The sequence below is a fragment of the Protopterus annectens genome, chromosome 1.part0 (assembly GCF_019279795.1).
Source record: "Protopterus annectens isolate FY-2018-M chromosome 1.part0, PAN1.0, whole genome shotgun sequence".
NCBI lineage: Eukaryota > Metazoa > Chordata > Ceratodontiformes > Protopteridae > Protopterus > Protopterus annectens.
In genome coordinates, this window is record NC_056725.1 from 739,072,283 (window position 1) to 739,094,162 (window position 21,880).

The following is a 21,880-nucleotide window of genomic DNA, read 5'->3' on the forward strand; positions in this document are numbered from 1 at the left end:
ACACAGTGGGAGTGGGTGTACACCAGGGTTCAGCTCTGAGCCCACTGCTGTTCATACTGGTGATGGACTACATTAGCAAACAGGTCGGAGGGGAGAGATCAACAACGTTGCTGTATGCAGATGCTGTGGCATTACAGGCAGACTCTGAGCTAGAACTTCAGCAAAGGATAAGAGAATGGAATGCAAAACTGAAGGCACATGGAATGAAACTAAGCATAGATAAGATGGTGGTAATGGCAGCAAACTGGGGAAATCAGAAGAAGCTGACAATAGAGATAGAAGGGAAGATAGTGGAACAGGTAAACAGCTTCAAGTATCTTGGAGGGGTGGTTGAGGAGAAGGGAAGTCTGAATGAAGAGGTCAAAGCTAGAATCAGAGAGGCTGCAGCCAACTGGCATAGAGTATCAGGTGTAGTCTATGATAGAACAATGCCAAAGTAGCTGAAAAGTAAGGTGCACAAGACAGTGATGGACCAGTACTACTGTATGGTACAGACACCTGGGCAGTAAAGGCATAACAGTTAAAGAAGCTAGAGGTGATGAAAATGAAGCCCCTGAGAAGAGTGGTAGGATGCACACTGTGGGACAGATGAAGAAATGAGGACATACGAGCAGAAGCCAAAGTAGCTACAATTGCAGAAAATGTAAAAGAGAACAGATTATGGTGGTTTAGACACGTGCAGAAAAGTAGAAGACAATCTGGTGTGGAAGTTTGGGACAGACAGGAAGAAGGTAAGAGGAAGCGAGGATGTCCAGCAAAGAGGTGTTTGGATTGCGTGGAAGAAGATCTATGACAGTCAGGCATAAGTGAAGGAGGCAAGAGTGTGGCACCAAATCGAGAGAGTTGGTGACAGTTAACATGATACCCCGACTCCATGTAGAAAAAATGGGAAAAGGGCTGATGATGATGATGATCATCATCATCATCATGATGGTGAGGCTGATCATGCTAGCAGGGTCAGACATACTCATCTATTCAGCTTCCCTAGCAAGCAATTATAGCCAATGTGTTGCTTCTTTACAACTCAGATGTCTGATTGGATTAAAAAATAAATAAGATAATAATGACCACTGTGATGTTTTTCAAATTTGTTTCAAATAAACATGTAATAAACCCAGAAAAGTATGCCAACTAACTTCACACAGATACACACTACTTCTGCAAAACCAATCTGACTGTTTAAACTGAATGACAGAAGGATCAGTCACTTTCATCCACAGACATCCTGACCCCATCTAGCAGTAATAATCACTATGCTAATTGTGTAAAGCTCAGAAGTCTGATTGTGATTAAATAAATTAATAATGATGGCCAGAGTAATGTATTTTAGTTACAATAAAGCATTCCAACCTGATTTACACAAATCACATTAATTCTGCAAAGCCAGAAATAAAATGAGTAAACAATAGCAGGGTCAGTATGATTTTCATTGGTAGACAGCCCACAGCTTCTCAAATACTCTGGTAACAGTATAGATCTCAAATGCCTTAATGTAATAAAATAAAAAATAATCAAATAAAATGCTGGCCACAGTAATATATTAACATTCTGCCTCATACAAGCACACATTTGTCTGGCAATCACTGTAAACTACTTATTTCAACATTAGTCCTGCAAAAGTGCCATCTACTGTCCATAATATCTAATTGCCTGCCAGGAATTAAAAAAAAATGACCCCAGCCTCTGAACTCTCAATTTGTGATTGATTTTTTTGCTCTGTCCCACCCACAGTGTAGATAGTAAATCAAATGTGTTGCCTGGATCATGGCTGAGTAAAAAGACTGCAAGTTCACTGGTTAGAATAGGTTCATAGCATGTCCTTCATAAGGTACCACAGTTGAATCTACTTTGAACAGAGGTACCACAGGCCAAATATTTATTTATTTTAAGTAAACAAATGCCTTAGCTTTGTTTCTTTACTTAAAATAAATAAATAAATAAATATATATATATATATATATATATATATATATATATATATATATATCAATATTACAAAGACACCCCATCCCGCAGGTCCCCAAGGCGGCTTCCTAGTTCATTTTACAATAAGACCACCTATGTTTGTATATACATAATAATTCAGACACAAAAGTTCAAGCCATACTATCTGCAATGTTACAAATAACTGGAGAGAACTATTAGGTTTATAGGTTCATAGGTTAGTACTAGGCAATATGTCTATAGAACATTATAAGTTCAGCCAATAAACCACCAAGCAACACACATTATAAAAGGGGAGAATATTAAGATACCCATCCAATTAACTAGGTTAACCTTGAAGGTGGCAAGGGTCTTACTCTTTTTGACATTTGCTGGAATTTTGTCCCAGAAGTGGGTAATATATTGGGATATGGATTTACCATGTCAACATGTCTTCTTTATGTGGTGATGAAGATTTTGACTTTTACTGGGTGTTTAAAGGACTATTTGTTCTGCAAAAGAGCAGCAGATCAAGGAGGACTGGGTCATTCATGGTTCAAAAGGCTAAACACAGATCACCATGGAGATGTCTATAATAAACCAAGTACTGGGATACAGCTGCTCATCTGTCCAGATATCTAAGAATCTTGAGGCAATTGACTTGTTTAGTTAGTAGACTCTTGAGGTCTCTTCAGTTGAATTATATATTTAGACAAATGTTTAATAGAAGGGGCTTTATGTTCCCTAATGGGCATGGCAAGAGTTGAGGAATGGGGAATTAATACTTCTTTGGATGAAGAGGACATGCCTCTGAAAATTAGATGAGTCAGGCAGAAGGATTTCCAAGCTACTAAAGAGTCATGATGGTCCAAAGAAAGGGAATTGTTAACAAGAGTTGATCTGAGGAGGATTGCAGTGGAATTCATTTAGGTCATCAAGTAACTATAGAAGGTTTGCTTTCAAGAAGCCCCCAAATTGCTAGACATATGCAGCTAAATACCACCAGTTGTAAAGGAAAAATTTGCTTTATTGTTTGATTTAATGAATGAAGGTGATACATATGCAGGTGTTCTAGAAGGTGGGAGGCCATTGTTGACAGAATATCATATCATGGGTATTTGTTTTCTAGTAAGATGGTTAACTGTTGTACAAAGGAGTTAGAGTTTATAATGTCACAGAAGCAATGGACATGTTGACCATTGGCAATGTAGGCAGCCAGTGATTTGACTAGTATTTGAAGAATCTTAATATAAACTTGATGGGATTAATGGAGATTTTGGCTAAAGCAATACGTTAGCAACTGTAGTCAGTAGGAAACATAGACAGAGTTCCATAGCTAGCCATGAAGTAATAGTTGATCTTGTTTAGGGTTACTTGGACATCTAAGAGTTCATATTTTCCTTCCCAAGGAATCAGTGATGAGATGATAGTATCCTCGACAAACACTAATACAACTACCAAATTACCAAAAGGTCTGAAGAGATGCTAGGCACCAAAATGAAGGAATGGAGGGAATACTGTCATTTTGTTGAATCCATGTTTCTGTAACTATACATTTACTTATTTATTTATTTATCCTTTTCTGACCAGGTTAGTCCAACTAGGCTACTTGCCTCTTTTCGGGGGGGGGGGGGATGCAAGTAGAATTTCTACTACTATTAGGGCAAAGTTTGGCATTGAGGAACTTCATTTACTTTTTTGATAGGTGCAATGGGATCTTTTACATCCACCTTAGCAACCACCAACTCAAGAGATGGGACCTTGGTTTAACTTCTTATCTGAAAGATGCATTTAGGAATGCAGCATCCCCCTAATGCTGCACTTTAGTATAAGTAATCTAAACATCTGGGGTGAGAACAGAACCCACAGCCTTATGGACTTCCAGCACCAAAGGAAGAGTGCTACTTGTTGTGACACTGATACTATGAATGTGTTCAAGATTTGTTTACTCCCACACAGTTGACCATCAGTGCATCCCGATGCCTCTGTCCTTTGCTAGGTCTGCCTATCACTTCTGAACTCTCCCAGACTTGATCTGTAAGGTTTTGGCTAACAAAGATCTTATGGCATCTTGAGACCATGTGTCATCTTGTTTTCATGAATTTTTTTTCTGTTATGATCTACCCTCATTCCTCCTTCCCTTTTACTATTGGCATGTCAGACAGGCATGATTGCACTGGGGACATGTTGCCATATTGCACTATATTTACCTTGTTCCTTTCTTTGGATTATAACCCCTTTACATGTCCAGCTTCTATCAGGGATTGTATGTAAGTAACATCCATGGAATTGCCCTCCCCACAAGATGAGCTTGGCCATCCCCTCCCTGCCCACACCTCAGATGACTCAGCCACTAATCAAACCTTGGCCACTTGTCTGTAGTCAGGGCTTTATCTCCATATGCCATGGTGCTGTCTATATTAATGTGTTCAAGATTCAGGAGGAACACAGGTTCAAGCATATTTTGTTAAAATTCAAGACATAGCGTAGATTCACATGATGTTTAAGCATCAGTATAAAGTGTGGATAATGCTAGAAAAAAATCAGAAGAGACAGAAATACTATTGTGATACTATTGTGATAGAAGCTTTGGAATTTATCTAGAAAGCATGTTGGTCATAGAGTTATATATGCCATATACAACAGTGGTCATTTTGGAACCTCCTCCTGTACCTTACCAAATCTAGCCATAAAAATGAGCAGCACCAAACTCTGGTCTCTACTGTCTTGCTTGCTTAGACTCTTAATCCACTTTGTGACTGAGTATCCAGTTACCAAAACTCTCTACTCTGTCTCCACATTGGCTCTCATTTCCTTCACTTCCTGACCCACTGCTACAGTCTTTCCTATTTGTAACCTTTACACTTTGCACTTCCACCATTACTCCCGGTCATCTCTAGTGTCTGCTCTGGTTGCCTCCCTTTCGTTGCTGCATCATATCTCTTCCATCTCTTTAACACTTATCTCACAAGACCTCCATTATTCTGTCTCTTTTGGCCTCTGACTCTTCTGTCTGCATGAATATCCCTTTCTACCCCCACCCCCCTCATGCTGCCCTTGTGATACTGTCTCCTGCATGGCCACCTCTGTCACCTCTTTATCACTTATTATTGCTCTTTGTATCTGTCATTTGACCCTTACTTACTTGTGGCCCTTCCTCTCGTGGCTGCATCTTCATCTCCACATTTTACTTATCTTACTCTGTACCACCCCACTTGCTTGTACTCCTCTAACCACCTGTGTCCTTGTTGCCTTCCCCCATGTTTTTTTGCCTTTTGTCTTTTCCCACCCCAAGCTCTCCGCTGGCCTCCCATTACCTCTTCGTCTCCAGTTCTGTTCTGTCCTTTCCCACTTGACTACATGGTTCACTCTCATTTCTTGTTTATTTATTTTGTTGTTTTATTTGTATTTGTTAATCACGGTAGAACACTGATCTCATGTACCATGTTTTGGTTCAGACATAGAGACTGCAGAGATAAAAGCAGTAATGGAACTGTAAACAGATAAACTACTTTCTTTACAGAATTGCTAAAAGATACATACAAATAGTATAAACATCATAAGGCAAATATTTATATGTCAAAATAATTATAAAACAAGCAATAACAACAGTAAATTGAAAAGTAAAATAAAAAAATTAAAAGAATGTGTATATGTATATGTATGTATATATATATATATATATATATACATATATATATATATATATATATATATGTATATATATATATATATATATATATATATATATATATATATATATATATGTATATGTATGTATATATATATATATCAGAGAGAGAGAGGTGGAAGACAGCATGATACAATATATGCATTACAGTAGTCTTATTAAGAAAAGAAAAAAAGTTGTAAGAGCTAGGGAGAGAGAAGAAGGTAAAGGGTTAATGTGCTAAAGGTTATTGTGAAAGAAGGCAGTCGTGATTATATTTGTAGAAGTTAAAGCATTAACCATTATAGCAGAAGGATTGAAGGGCTGGAGATGTTTGGGAGTCTAAGTGATGCAACCCTCTGAAGTAATAGGGATGTGGGGCCGGATTCACGATGGCTTGCACGGAGTCTACGAGTAGAGTAAGACTCCATGCAGCCATCATGTCCGACGAGCGATCCAGGAACAGCCTGTAGGGGCATGTAAGAGAGCTCCTAAAACGTCTCCTACACGGACAGGGCTGGGTTATGCAAATTACCTCACTTGCAGCTGAAAGGCAGGCAAATGAGGTAAATTTGCGATCCAGGAAGCACAATTCTGTCCGAGTAGGAGACGTGTTAGCTGCAGAAATGTACTCAGTTGACAACTGGGTACCATTCTGCAAATAGCACAATGGAGCCTTGTCAGCTCCACATAAAGGTTGCATATGGTTGAGGAATCATGCCAATGGCCAAATATATGGCCATTGGAAAGTTTCCCAGATGCAAAATTAAAATAAAAAGAATTTTTTTCGGCGATTTCCGATGTTGAAGTGTAGCGTAGCGCCGCGCAAATGGGGTTCGCTATAAAAATCATAAAATAAGACAATAAAAGCCACAAACGTGGAATTTATGAAAATTGTTAAATGACAATGTAAGGGAATAGCAGGCTGAAGACAACATGGCCACCAAGTAGGGGCTGCTAAGGGGAGAAGCCCAGTCTAAGACATGTAACCAAGCATTAGTAGGCAGTCCTATGTAAATGAGTGTTAGGATAGTGAATCGCACTTCTACATAGCAAATGAGCACAGTCAGTGGAGTGTAGGAGTAGGATATGGGGAGGAACAGAGTAGGAGATAGGTGACATCACAAGGGGGTATGTATGAAAGTAGTGAAGCTCATTGGAGCACAGTGGCATGTGTTAGCTGTCAATTAGACATCATGGAAAGAGGTGTGTCAACAGGTAGGCCAGGGAAAGCCAAGAAATGGAAGGTGTATACTGTGGATAACACCAAAGTTTCTTGCTGAGTGGGTATGCGCGCGTGTGTGCGCCTGTAAACCCGAGTAAGACAGTGCGTGCGTGGCAGCATGAATGCACGCGTTTAAGCTGGAGTAAGCATGCATAAGGCTGTTGGAAGACCTGTAAGCGTGTTTGCACTGGTGTGCGCACATTTTAACCCGAATAAGCACGTTTTAGTCCATCTAAGCATGTGTGCACGCGTGTGAGCTGCTGTGAGTGTGTTTCCGCTTGTATGCACGTCGCTCCCCCGAGGAAACAGAAAGGAAAAAGGAAGCACAACAAATAGTAGGAAGCTACCAGGGAATACTAGTAGAGCTAGCAGGTGCAAACAATCAGAATCAGGCCATTACATAGGCAGAAGACTAGCCCAGCTCAACACTTAAAACTCTGCAAACAACAGTGCAGTTTGTTTCTCTCCAGAGACACTGCAACACTGGAGTAAGCTACTAGAAGTGAAAACTGAAAAAGCTACATTCAGACAAAAAATGCTAGGGGCTGCCATTGCTGTTATAAGGCGACATATGCAACATGCTGAGGGTGTGACAATGTAAATGCTGCCGGACAACCCACAGTGAGGAGACAGAGAAGAGTGTACAGGCCCAGGGTCACCTACCAGGGGTTACATGAGCTGGAGATAGTGGAGCGCTATAGAGTGGACAGAGACCTCCTGCAGCAAATTGTTGAGCTGTGCAGGCCACGCCTCACACACAGAACCAACAGAGGGGAACCCATTCCAGTGGAAACCAAGGTATGTGTTGGCCTAAGAATACTAGCAACAGGTACCTTTCAGAGACCAACTGGTGATATGATGGGGATATCACAGGCATCAGCATCCAGGGTACTACACCAGTTCCTGGATGCCATGTCAGCACATGTTGGTGATCATGTACATTTCCCCAATTCCCGTGCGGTATTGGCCAGCAATATGCGTCTCTTCCAGCAAATAGCAGAATACCCTGAGGTAGTGGGTGCAATAGACTGCACGCATATATGCATCAAAGCACGAGCTGGTGAGTGGGGTAGGGCCTACATTAACCACAAGGGCTTTCCCTCCATCAACTGCCAGGTCGTGTGTGATGCCCAGGGCATAATAATGAATGCGTGTGCTGGCTGCCCTGGAAGCTACCATGATTCCCATATCTGGCATCTGACACAGCTGTACCAGACATTTGCCAATGGGGACATCCCACATGGTCACTTAGTGGGGGATGCTGGCTATGCACTGGAGCCGTGGCTGATGACACCCATTAGAAACGCACACACACCTGAACAGGAACACCATAATGAGGCACACGCACAAACACGAAATGTAATCGAGCATGTGTTTGGGTTGCTCAAGTCACGGTTCCGGTGCCTGGACACATCTGGTGGAGCCTTGCAATACTCACCAACTACATGTACCCAGATTGTCATGGTATGTGCTATGCTACATAATATGATTCTGCGAAAACAGCTGCAGCAGGACCAGCGTAGGCCTGGGCCAAACAGCCCTCCACCAGTGCCAAGGCCATCACAGGCAGAGCGTGACTCGGAGGAGGAACAACCTGAGCCTGCCCCAGTAGGCAGAAGGAGGCGTGCCCAGTATGCCTTGGCCTTGGCAAAGAGGTAACGCATAGCACATACACTGGCTCAGTAGGAACCCTGGAAATGATACCTCTCTCTGACTCGCACATATAGTAAAAGGGATGCCTAACTTGACACTACCTGTTTCCAAACATGTATAGGGAGTGCAGTATGTGCATCTGACATAGGCAGCCCTGCAACACCACCTGAGGCATGATTGCCATGTGTTAAGCAATGTAAGGTAGTGCTAAGCAGCATTTACCACCATGTAGTATATGCAAACTTGATGACCTTGAGTATCATCCTACCCTCACCAAATATGAGGCCACAATATGAAGACAAGATGATCAATTACAACAATTGGCTTAAGTATTGGTGTCAGTGAAAGGGGATACAATGCCTGTCAGCCTGGGATGACATGCTCGACAAGACATAATGCTTCGCTAGGGATGGATTACACTTATCACCTGTGGCCTTTTGGATATTCCCAAAGGCTCTTGTCACCCCCATAATGCCTTTTTTAGGTAAGGCTCAAAACACAAACCCACCTCCATAGGTATCACAAGGGATAAGAAACTATAAGTAATGCTACTCAATGCCAGAAGTCTAAACTGCAAGATGCACGCACTCCAAACTCTCCTCAGCATGGAGAATGTTGATATCTATGCAGTAACAGAAACCTGGTTCAAGGCTCCCAAGAGCACCCAAGCATTAACAGGTTACACCTCATACCATGCTTTACAGCTGCAAAACATGGAACAAACTACAAAAGGAAGGTGAGTATCAATATTTTTCAAAGATACCCACACCCCCAGGTTGGTGGCACAGCATGAAGCATTGGAGACTATCCATGTGCAACTAACAGTGGCTAAAACCGCCTTCCAGTTCATAGCCTGCTACAGACCACCCTCCTAAACCCAGGAACCACACTTGGCCGACTGGAGAACACATGAAAATATGAAGGTCTCCCCAAACACCATTATATTGGGTGACGTCAACTACCCAAACATAGACTGGGAGCATTACCCTAGCCCCAACACCCTAGCCCAAAGGTCCCCAGAATTTATAAACCAAAATGCTATGGAACAACTTGCTACCACTCCCACAACAGGGAAAATCATACTGGACCTGATCATCACCAACATGGGGACTCTATGCCCAAGACCAGAAGTGTATCCCTCACTGGTAAGATCAGACCAGAGAGTAATCTCACTGGATATTCACATCCCGATCCCAGCCCATGGCCAGAAAAACACAATGAAAATTATTCACTAAAGTAAATGTCACACTCCACAAAACTGAGCTGGAATCCTTCACAGCCCCTGTGCCTGTTGAAAATATGGCCCAGACCTCATAACCCTTTATAAACGCATTCTATGAACACCTTCAGGAATGCATGGATCATGCAATCCCAAATAAAACCAAGACCCAATTCTCCAAAGCCAGGCATCCTGTCCGGTGGACCCCAGCCATAAACAAACCATACAATACAAGGAGGAAGCTACTATATGATAGATCAAAATCCCAAAAAGGGAAGGCATCTCTGATCAGTATTATTGAAAAACTACGGCCACACATAAGATCGTCTAAGGCCACAGAACACCAAGGATAATCACAAGGCATTCTTTACTTATGGTAGGAACCTGTGTGGGAATCCCCAGATATGCTCAGAAGTAGTCCAAAATGACAAACAATACACCAAACCCACAGACATTGCCAACATCTGAGCTGACAGGTTCAGTGCAAACTCCCCCCCCCCCACACCAAAAGGACAAATATGTATCCCAGCAGAGTGCTGGCCCCCTGACATCGCAGATGCTCAGGTAAGAGCCAGCCTCTCCAAAGCAAAACACACAGCATCAATGGGACCAGACAGTGTCCTGGGCTGTGTCCAACATGAACCCCAAGAAGAATTGAACACAAACATAAAACCACTGTTCAATCTCAGCCTTACCACAGGATATGTACCCAAAGAGCAGTGTACAGCAACAGTGGTCCCTCTCCACAAAGGTAGTGCCTCAATGGATACTGCAAACTATCACCCCAGAAGCCTGACTAGCTTGGTCTGCAAAGCTATGGAAAGGATCATCATGGACCTCAGAAATAAACATATTGGGGACCTACAGACACTGGATCCTACCCAGTTTGGCTTTGTTAAGGGCAGATCCTGCCTCTTAAACCTGGTTGAGTCATTTGAAACAGTCACCAAGGCCATTGACGAGGGGAATGTGGTCCACACAGCCTACCTGGACCTCGCAAAAGCCTTCCATACAGTACCCCACTTGGTCATCATAAATAAGATCACCAGCTTCAATATAAACCCCTATGTCACTAGATGGGTTGCAAACTGGCTCAAGGACAGAACCCACATGGTCAGAAATGCTGGAGCCATGTCAGACCCCAAACCAGCTACAAGTGGCATCCCACAAGGCTCAGTCCTGGGACCTCCCTTGTTTGGTATATATTTCTCAGAGGTACAGGCCAACACAGAAGTACTGTTGGTGAACAAGTTTGCAGATGACTGCAAACTGGGTGCCATAATCAACCCTCCAGCTGACACAAGCATCCTACAAAAGGGCCTCATAGAAACAGACAACTGGTGCCAGAGCCATGTCCTCAAGCTAAACACAAAACAGTGTATAGTCCTCCCCTTTGTCAAAAACTAAGTGCCCACAAATTACCACATAGGTGGTAACCCATTAAGTATGGAAGAAGTGATAAGGGACCTGGGGACCCAAGCTGATAGCAATCTCTCATTCGATAACCATGTGGCCAAAGTGTTTAGAAAAACATTCACATCTACATCAGGGGAGGTCATCGTGCCTCTTAACTCATCCCTCATCAGGCCCATAATTGAGTACAATGCCCCTTGTGGGATGTACCTTATCAGACACCTGCAGCAGCTGGAAAGACCACAAAAGTACCTCACCAGGAGGATCAAAGGGCTCAAACACATGCCATTTGCTGCCCGGTTAAAGAAACTGCAGCTCCACTCAGTGGCATACTGCCTGCCCAGAGGCAATCTGTGTCTGATGTATAAAGCCATGTCCAACCTGGAATCAATGGACATGCTGCACCTCAGAAAATCAGAATCCCATCAAGAGACCTGAACCTCAGGACTGAAGTAAATAGGACATGCTGGAGTGACAGATTCATAACCCAGAGGCTCCCCCCACTCTTGAGTAAACCCCCACTCCAGGTTAGCCAGAGTCCCTCATTGACTCTCTTCAAGAGGAATCTTGATGAGTGGATGGGAGATTGTAGGTTTACCCTGGGTATCACTTCTATGTCACTGTTAGACAGAGGCACAGTATACTAACCTTGAAAAATGTTATGGCAAACTCCACTTAAAATGTGTGTTGAAAGCCAAACACACTCTGGCTATGATTATAAATGCCCTAGGGCAGATAGCCTAGTATGAACCTATGAACAGAATTACACACACCAACTAGTACAACTGTGGTCAATGTGGAATAATGTTTGGCAATGTCCACCCAAGTTGGTGAATACACAGCAATATCAGACAAGCCTGGTTTAAGTAGGCCATAGCTGAACAAAATGCAACATGCTCATAGTTGCCCAACTGGCCCTTAATCAGTCTAGTCTGCTCAGTATGAACATTTAAAGCAGTGATGAGACTCAAACCCGTGATACTGTGCACCATAGTGAAAGTACTGAACCACTACACCATGACAGCATTGCAGTGTTCAGCCAGTATGAGAGAATGTTGCCAAGTCTTTGCAAACTATCACATGGAAACCCTGCAGGTACAGCATAATCCCTGTTGAGTTATGACACAAAGGAGTCTGGCAGTAAGAACACAACATGACTTCCAACACACACAGTATAAATGTCAATATTGGTCATGTTCACACACAACCAGAAATATAGTGGACTCCAGATCACAACATATGGAAAGGTCACACTGGGCATGCTCACACACTTGGATAAATGAGACATATGTCAGGCAACAAACCATGGAAAGCCTGAACTGGGCATGCTCACACACTTAAGCCATGTCTGAGTATAGCAGTCAGTCACACATATCTGGCAGTTGTATGTGTTAAGCCAGGAAACTCCCACGATCCAGCAATCTGCCCTGTGCACACAGTTAACTGACAACAGACACATATATTAATATACTGGAACCCTGTCATGATCCAACATGTTACGCAGATACACAAGTTGTTCATAGAAACTGGGAAAGCTACGGCAATAAAGACCTGCAAACAGTAGCAGCAACAAATATTGTGCATCCTGAACATAAACAAAGATGCAGAGGTCAATATTAGGCTGTCTTCCCTAGGGAATTCATAAGCCCAGGCAGAGTGTATTTGGCGTCCACCTCCCCAGTAGAGTAGCCTATTGTGCCTCTGTAAAGTAGGTCACAGAAGGCACCCTTTAAGGCTAGTTTGCTGTGCCTCTGTCAAGCAGGGACACAGTGGAGATCCCAGGAGTGAATTTGCAATTTCCCATTCATGCGGCTGTATTTCACTGGAAGAGGGTTGGCGAGGGGCTATGTCTAACTTTAATTGGGATTCAATTCCAGAGTGAGGGGAGCCTCTGGGTAATGAATCTATCCCTGCAGCATGTCCTATTTATTTTTGTGCTGAGGTTTAAGTCCCTGGAGTGTGTAGCTCTAAGGGTCTTGGATGTTATGAGGTGGAGCATGTCCATTACTTCTGGGTTTGAAATGGCTTCATACGTCAGGCATAGATCATCTCTGAGTAGACGATAAGCAACTGAGTAGAGCTGGAGATCCTTTAGTTGAGCTGCATAGGACATCTGTGTGTAGCCCATGATCCTCTTGGGGAGGTACTGTTGTGTTCACTGTAGTTGCCGCAGGTGTTGTGTAAGGTACACCCCAAAAGGGGCATTGTAGTCAAACATGGGCCTGATGAGTGACTAGTAGAAGGCCACAATGACCTCCCATGATCTACATGCAAACACCCATGTGATAAGGAGGGCTATATAAAGGTCTTTGCAATGACTCTGTCAATGTGATTAGCAAAGGAGAGGTTATGATCTATGTGGGTCTGTGGGATATTGCTCTGTTATGTAGTAGCTTCCTCCTTTTGTTGTACAGCTTATATATAGCTGGGGTCAACCGGACTGGTCTCCTGTTTTGGAGGAGTCATGGTTTTATTTGGGATAGCATGATCAATGCATACCTGCAGGTGCTCATACAATGCGTTTGTAAAGGAGTCTGCAGATTGGGCTGTATTATCCTCCAGCATGGGGCCTTTGAAGTATTTCACCCAAGTCTTCACAAGTGCAAAGTCTGCTTTTGAGAAATTCTTTACAGTGATTTCCTTGGCTGGGGGTGGGGACGGGGTATGGATGTCCAGGGAAAGTTGTTTATGGTCTGATCTTAACAATGACGGTTCTACCTCTAGTGTGGAACATAGAGTCCCCATGTTGGTGATGATCAGGTCCAATATGTATTCCCCCTTGTGGCTGTGGTGACTGGTTGTGCCATGGCACATGGATTCACAAATTGTAGTGGCTGTAGGGTGATGTTGTTGAGGGCCTGAGTAGTATCCCCAATCAATATTTGTGTACCTGAAGTCAACCACTATAATGGTGTGTGTGAAGACCTGCATATCCTACACTGTTCCCAGGAAAGCCAATTGTGGTTACTGGGTATGGGGGGGTGGTGGTCTGAACTGCACACCAAACCAAAAGGCAGTTTTGCACAATGGTAGTTGTATATGTATGGCCTGTCATGCTTAGTGCAGTGGTACCAACCCAGAGGTGTGTGTATCTGTGATGTATATGGATACACCCCCTACTTGTGTTGTGTGTTACAAGTCCTGTGATCACGAAGCATGCTATAGAACATAATCTGGCAGTGCCAGTGTGCATATGTGACCCTGAACTAGGCACCTGTTAATGCACAGATACTGTTATCCCCCATACTGAGGGATAGTTAAAGATGTACATTCTTCTTTGGAAAGACTAATGATGTCCGCACCCTATAAATATAGCAGGAGAAGGGGAGTCATCCAGCCATGTGAATAGTGTGCTGCACTAATGCATCTCTCTCAAGTATCATGACATAGTTAGGTAGGGGTTTGAATCCTGCAAACGCTGTGTGTGTATACAATTCTCTGTGAAAGAAATGGCCTTTTTGAAGACTGGGATAACACACTAAAAGATGCACATTCCTCTTTGGAAAGACTGATGATGTCAGCACCCTATAAATACAGCAGGAGAAGGGAGTATTTAAATTGATTTAACTGTGTTGCAGGAATATTAACTGAACTGGAAGTTTTGACTCTGCTCTTCAGTTAGTTCCACCCACCCTCCCTGTTTTTGTTTTGGTGTTAATCTTAGTGGCTTTGAAACTGCCCGCCCCTCTTGTAAATTTGTGTTTGGATACTCCTTCTGGGCCCATCTCATTTGCTCACTCAACTGAGTGCAGTGAGATCATATTCTGATATCAGGCACTCCTACTGTGTACAAAGAGAGCATCTGGGAAACAAGGAAAAAATAAATATTTTAAGCTCGTTTCCTTCCTTTCCTGTTAAGTGGTATAGACTGTTTTTAGGCTTCCGAGTCTCCAAGCCCTTCTGTGTTGGAGGGAAGCCTTCTAGCTTTTTTTTTCTTCTTATAACTAGCCAATTTTCTAGTTTCACCACTCAAATCTGTTTCTTTGAACTCAGCACTTGTTCAGAACTCATTGTAAGCACTACATAAGCTGCAAATTACTACAGCACTCACTTGTCTAGTGGAAAGCAGTTTTTAGTACTTAATAAATAAGCACTTATCCAGGCATGTCTAAGGGTCAGCTCCCAGTGATTTCTCCTATATACCTGATGAATCTGGGCATCTTGGGGCAATGCAGCAATTGCCTCATGTACACAGACATCCCTCTCCTCCTACCACCCAACACTGCAACCTGTGAGAGATGCACTTATATAGCTAAACTGGAAGCAAAGCTCTCTTCATCCAAGACTGGACTAGACAGTCAAGATGAGAAGGTAAACACTTGCACCACACCACACTCATCACATAGTCCCTCAAAACCAACACCACCAAAACACACACATAGAAACACAAAACACACACCTACATTCGCGGAGGCTCTCAATAAAAACCTGCCCAGGCATCAAGAACATCCAAAACATAAAGGCAAGCAAACTCCACCCCCAACACAACCCAAATGACACATAGCCTACAAACTCAGTGTGTCACTCAACCACAGCCCATAAGGCATAACAACGTACCCAACACTCTAGTCATAGGTAAATCTATAGTCAGGCACACTGATGTTCCACTCACTAGACTAAACAAGGAGAAAGTTACTGTCAGCTGCCTGTCAGGTGCCAGGATCCGCCACATAATGCATGCACTCAGGTCACTCCACAATAAGTACAAATATCACACTGTCATTGTCCATGTTGGTGTGAATGACCTGAGACGTACCTCCCTGGACTACATGAAAAGAGACATGGAGGAGCTCTCTGATCTTGTATCCCAGGCAGGTATGACCCTAACCCTGAGTAGCATCCTGCCATCACCCAGATTCTGGATACTGGCTAAGACTCTTCCCACCCCTATAGTGCCTTTTTTAGGCAAGGTTCAAATGACAAATTCACCACCGTAACAGGTACAAGCAAGCAAAATCTGAGAGTAATGCTACTCAATGCTAGAAGTCTAAACCTCAAAATGCACTCACTCGAGGCACTCCTTAAAATGGAGAACATTGACATCTGTGCAGTGACAGAGACCTGGTTCAAAGCTCCAGAGAGCACCTCTGCATTACCAGGCTTCAATTCATACCACACCTTTCGGCCACCTAACCCAGAAAGAAGCACTAAAGGCGGAGGCGTGTCCATATTCATTAAGGATATCCACACCTCCAGGCTAGTTGCACAGTATAATGCATCTGAGATTATCCAAGTGCAACTAACTCTGGGCAAGACCACAATCCAAATTGTAGCTTGCTGCAGACCCCCCACCATGCCCCAGGATTCACACTCCTCATTTCTTGATACACTGGAAAGTATTAGGGTACAACCCAACACCTTAATAATGGGCGATTTCAACCACCCCACCATTAACTGGGAAAACTACTCATGTACCAACTCTTTTGCTCAACGTTTTCTAGAATTCATAAATTCCAACGCCTTGGATCAACTTATTCACACCCCCACCAGGGGCAGCAATATCCTAGACCTGGTCATTACCAACATGGGAAACCAGTGTTCCACACCAGAGGTCAATTCCTCGTTGGTCAGATTCGACCACAAGCTAATCAGCCTAGACATCCACATCTGACCTCCAGCCCCAATTAGGGGAAACCATTGTAAAAAACCTCTCCAAAGCCAACTTCACACTTCTTAAGACAGAAGTGGCAAACTTCATGACACCCATGCAGACGGACAATAGAGGTATGACTGCCGAATCCTACACAAATGCACTTTATAAGCACTTACACGAGTGCATGGATCATGCTATCCCTAATAGAACCAAGATGTTATCCTCCAAAAAAAGGAAGCCAATCTGGTGGTCCTCTGCCATAAACAAACTCTACAACAGAAGAAAGAAACTGTTGCAAAAAAGAGTAAAATCCCATGACTGGAGGAACTCCCTGGTCAACCTCAGTAAGAAGCTGAGATCCCTCATAAAATCCTCCAAAGCTAGTTACGAAAACAAAATTGCCACTGACTCTAAAGACAACCACAAAGCATTTTATAGCTATGCCAAGAATCTAAATGGGAACACTCAGATCTGCTCTGAGTTACAGCATAATGGCACTAAATATACAGAACCAACTGATATTGCCAACATCCTAGCAGATAGGTTCAGTGCTAACTTTACCCCCCTCTCACCCCCTAGAGGGCCCAGCTCTATACCAGAAGAATGCAAAGTTCCTATAATCATGGCTGCACAGGTAAAAAACACACTCTCCAAAGCCAAGAACACAGCATCCATGGGACCTGACAATATCCCAGGCTGCATTCTACACAAACTACAGAATGAGCTGGCACCCTACCTAAGTACCATGTTCAATCATAGCCTCACCTCAGGCTTTGTACCCACTGAATGGCGCACCATGACAGTTATCCCACTCCACAAAGGGGGAGCCACGATGGACACCGGGAACTACCGCCCCATTAGCCTGACGAGCCTGGTCTGCAAGGCCATGGAACATATCATCATGGAACTCATAAACAAAGACATTGGTAATATCCAAACTCTGGACCCTACTCAGTTTGGATTTGTAAAAGGCAGATCATGTCTCCTAAACCTGATTGACTTCTTTGAAGCAGTCACCAAAGCCATAGATGTGGGTAAAATGGTTCACACAGCTTATCTAGATCTTGCCAAGGCTTTCCACACCATCCCCCACTCTGGAATTATAGATAAGCTCACTAAACTAGGTATAAATCCCTATGTCACAAGATGGGTTGCCAACTGGCTCACAGACAGAACCCACACTGTGAAAGTAGCGTATTCCAAATCTGACATCAGACCAGTGACAAGTGGAGTACCACAGGGTTCAGTCCTGGGTCCTCTCCTGTTTGGTATCTACTTCTCTGAAGTGCAGGCCAACACAGAAGGTCTTTGGCTAACAAAGTTTGCAGATGACTGCAAACTAGGAGCCATAATCGAAACTCCTAACGATGTGGACAAACTACAAAAGGGCCTCACTGAGACAGATACCTGGTGTCAAAGCCATGACCTGAAGCTCAATGCCAATAAGTATATTGTCATCCCCTTTGGTAAAAACTCTGTACCCATGAACTACCACATAGCTGGTAGTCTACTTAATGCCGAAAATGTGATAAGAGACCTTGGGACACAGGTGGACATTAGTCTCTCCTTTGATAATCACATCGCCACAGTGGTCAGGAAATCCTTCTACATGGCTCATCTCATCACAAAAGGATTCTCATCCAGAAAAAAAGAGGTCATTGTTCCCCTCTACTCATCACTCATTAGATCCATTATAGAGTACAACGCCCCTTTTGGTATGTACCTCACAAGACATCTACAACAACTGGAAAGACCACAGAAATACCCCACAAAGAGGATTACTGGCCTCAAACAGATGCCCTATGCAGACCGTCTCAAAAAACTACAGCTTTACTCCATCGTATATCACCTACTCAGGGGCAATCTCTTCCTAACATACAAAGCTATGTCAAACCCAGAGCTGTTGGACATGCTCCACTTAAAGAAATCTCAATCCCTCCGAGCTACACGCTCTAGGGACCTTAACCTTGTCACCACAATAAACAGAACATGCTGGAGGGATAGATTCCTGTCCCAGAGACTTCCCATACTCTGGAACAGACTACCTATCTATGTCAAACAGAGCTCCTCATTAGCACTCTTCAAGAAAAATCTTGATGATTGGATGGGAAATGGGAAATTCGCCCCGAGGATCACTTCTGTGGCTCTGCTCGACAGGGGCACAGGAAAATAATTTTCTTGGGTGGCGAAAGCCAGGGTACATTTTTTGGCTAGGCTTGTATGGGCCCTAGGGCCGATAGACTAGTACCTACCTATGAACCTATGAAATCATCCAGTAATGCGAATAGCGCTCTGTGCTAATGCGTCTTTCTCAAGTATCATAACATAGTTAGGTAGGGGTTTGAATCCTACAAATGCCATATGTGCATTTGTCACACAGTTTGTAAATGTGTTGTGTGTTTTGCTTTTATTATTGTAAGACATATTATTATAACAATAATTTCAATGCACACATCAGGTATGTGTGTGCCACATACAGATATGTACCTGTGACCTTTAATAGTTCCTATGTGTGAAGTCTGCCCCATATGAATGCAGTTGTTACCTTTGCCAGCATGTACCGCAGCTTACCAGACCTTAGGCCATACATGTATGTTGGTGACAATGCAGGCTACTGCAGTGATCTGTGTCCTAGGCCAACTATGTGACACACACCCATGAAAACTTTGATAGATTAATGTGGGTGAGGGTTCATGTCTGGAGTATATTTCAGACATGTTAAAACACAGCAAAGTCTGTGAGTGATGGACACCCAGTGTAGGTGTATGGCAACTGTCGCCGATATGCATACAGACACCTTCTTGCTTAGGTGATACACCAAGGGACTGCAGAATACCTTTGGAAATGTGAATATCACAGGAAAGACAAGATAACACTTATCCACATGTATACACCATTACCCGTTCTACATGATGGGTGCTACCACCTACATGGCACTGTTGGAATACTATGTTAACTACATGCCGATGCCAATGCCACAGTTGCATTACAGCAATACAGCATGGCTTGGACAACAGGTATCTGTCCATATGATATCCTTGTGGTGGTTAGGTGTGTCATGTGTAGAATGCATTGTAGGCCACTGTATGTATTTGCAGTTGTGGATGGACATATCTGTAGTATGTTGGCATGTATGTGAGACTGCTATATGCCAAAGAGTATTGTTCCCAGGGATGTGTGGGGCTCAGTAAGAATGGCTACTGGTATAGTGTAGTACTGCAGGGATATCACTGACATCAGGTTCCTACATCTGTGAATCAGTTGAGGAGACACCATGTAATGACCACTGAATGTCAGGCTATGTAAGCTGTGTATACTACCAGAATGCAGACCATTGACATTTGGAAACCGTATCACCCACAGCATACTGTCAAACCATGTCATGTTCCATGCTAACCATGTTCACAAATGTACACCTGCAACTCAGTGCTGCAAACATCACGCATGTACTGTTCACACCCCAACACTTGCAGGCACAGGTACACACAACAGCCATGTGGCACATGTGCAGACAGTACACTTTGGGAATTAACACTGGTGTATACAAAACTGCAATGACAAACATAGGTAATGCATCATGCATGTTCGAATATACCCACAACAATATCATTACACTGTACTGTTAACAACATGATAATATTACTACAGTGCTATGTAGTCACCCTGTGCATCAGCACCATGCTACCCTGTTCCTGCATCAATGTTACAGATGGCAGGAGGTGGCACAGTTTCATCATATGCACAGGGTGTGTACTTGGTTTGCCAGAGTCTGCCATTGACACATCCAACTGACATGTGTGTGTGTGTGTGTGTGTGTGTGTGTGTGTGTGTGTGTATGTGTTAGTGAGGGACAACAGTACAACATGGGGCAATGTTGTTGCAATGTGTGTGTATGTGTTAGCCCTAGGTGTTAGCATTATGTGTGTGTGTATGCATGCACACAGTTCCACCACATGGCTGCCATATACGGGTGTTTGTGGACAGCCACAGACTGTACCTGCCAGATCATACAGATCACTGTCTCTGGCCACGGACACGGTACCTGTGCCTGGCAGGGGTGCTACGGAAAGTATCAGGTACTAAGCCAGACTGGGTACTGTCATCAGAAGCAGTGGGTTGTTGACTGGACACATGTCCCTGCTGCAACTGTCCAGAGCCATGTGCACGTGGTCTTCTCTGACGGTCTAATGACAGCACAGACCCAGCATTGCTGGGGCTGGTACTGGCACTATGGGAGCGGCTGCGGGTTTGTTGTCATCCGCGATGACTGCCAGCTGATAATGTTGCTGGCATATGTCCACGTTGATGCCTCAACCGTCCTGCACTGTCCTGGCTCCTGGACATGTAGTTGTGGAAGAGATCTAATGTGTCCCCCCAACGTCTATCAATGACCTTGCTGGTATTACAGATGGCAGATGCAATGTCATGCATAGTGTCATTCATAGCAGTGCGATGTGCTCTAAGCTCCCTCAGACCCTGTCTGGTGTACCGTTCCTTACATGCCTGTGCCTGCATTACAGCCCGGAACATAGCTGAGGTTGAAAGACCTCTTTAGGCACGTCTGACAGGGGCAGTACAACCACGGATGCTCCCATGAGAACCCCTGGACATCTGCCTGTGTGGTACCATGTCAAGAATTTGGCCATGGCTGCTGTGAGGGGATGCATGTGCCAATGATACCACACTACCCTGGTCAATGCCCACTGTATGCTGACCCTCAGCTAAGGACATTGGTGACAATGGATGTATCGGCAGGATGACTGTGCGCATTGATGGGGTTGACTGCTGTGTAGTGTCAATTGGCTGACCAACGACAGACCCTGTCACACCTCCCTGTGTCATGACACATGTATCTTCGTAATCACTATCCTCAGCAGTGGCTTCAGGTTCCCTGCTGCACTCCACCAGAGCAACATCAGAATCTGTGAGAGGAAGATAGGAAACACAGTTTACAAATGTGTACACGATATTAGCACACAGGCGCACATGCACACATGCACACAGGCGCACATGCACACATGCACACAGGTGCACATGCACACATGCACACAGGCGCACATGCACACATGCACACAGGTGCACATGCACACAGGCGCACATGCACACATGCACACATGCACAGAGGTGCACATGCACATATGCAAACAGGTGCGCATGCACACATGCGCACATGCACACATGCAC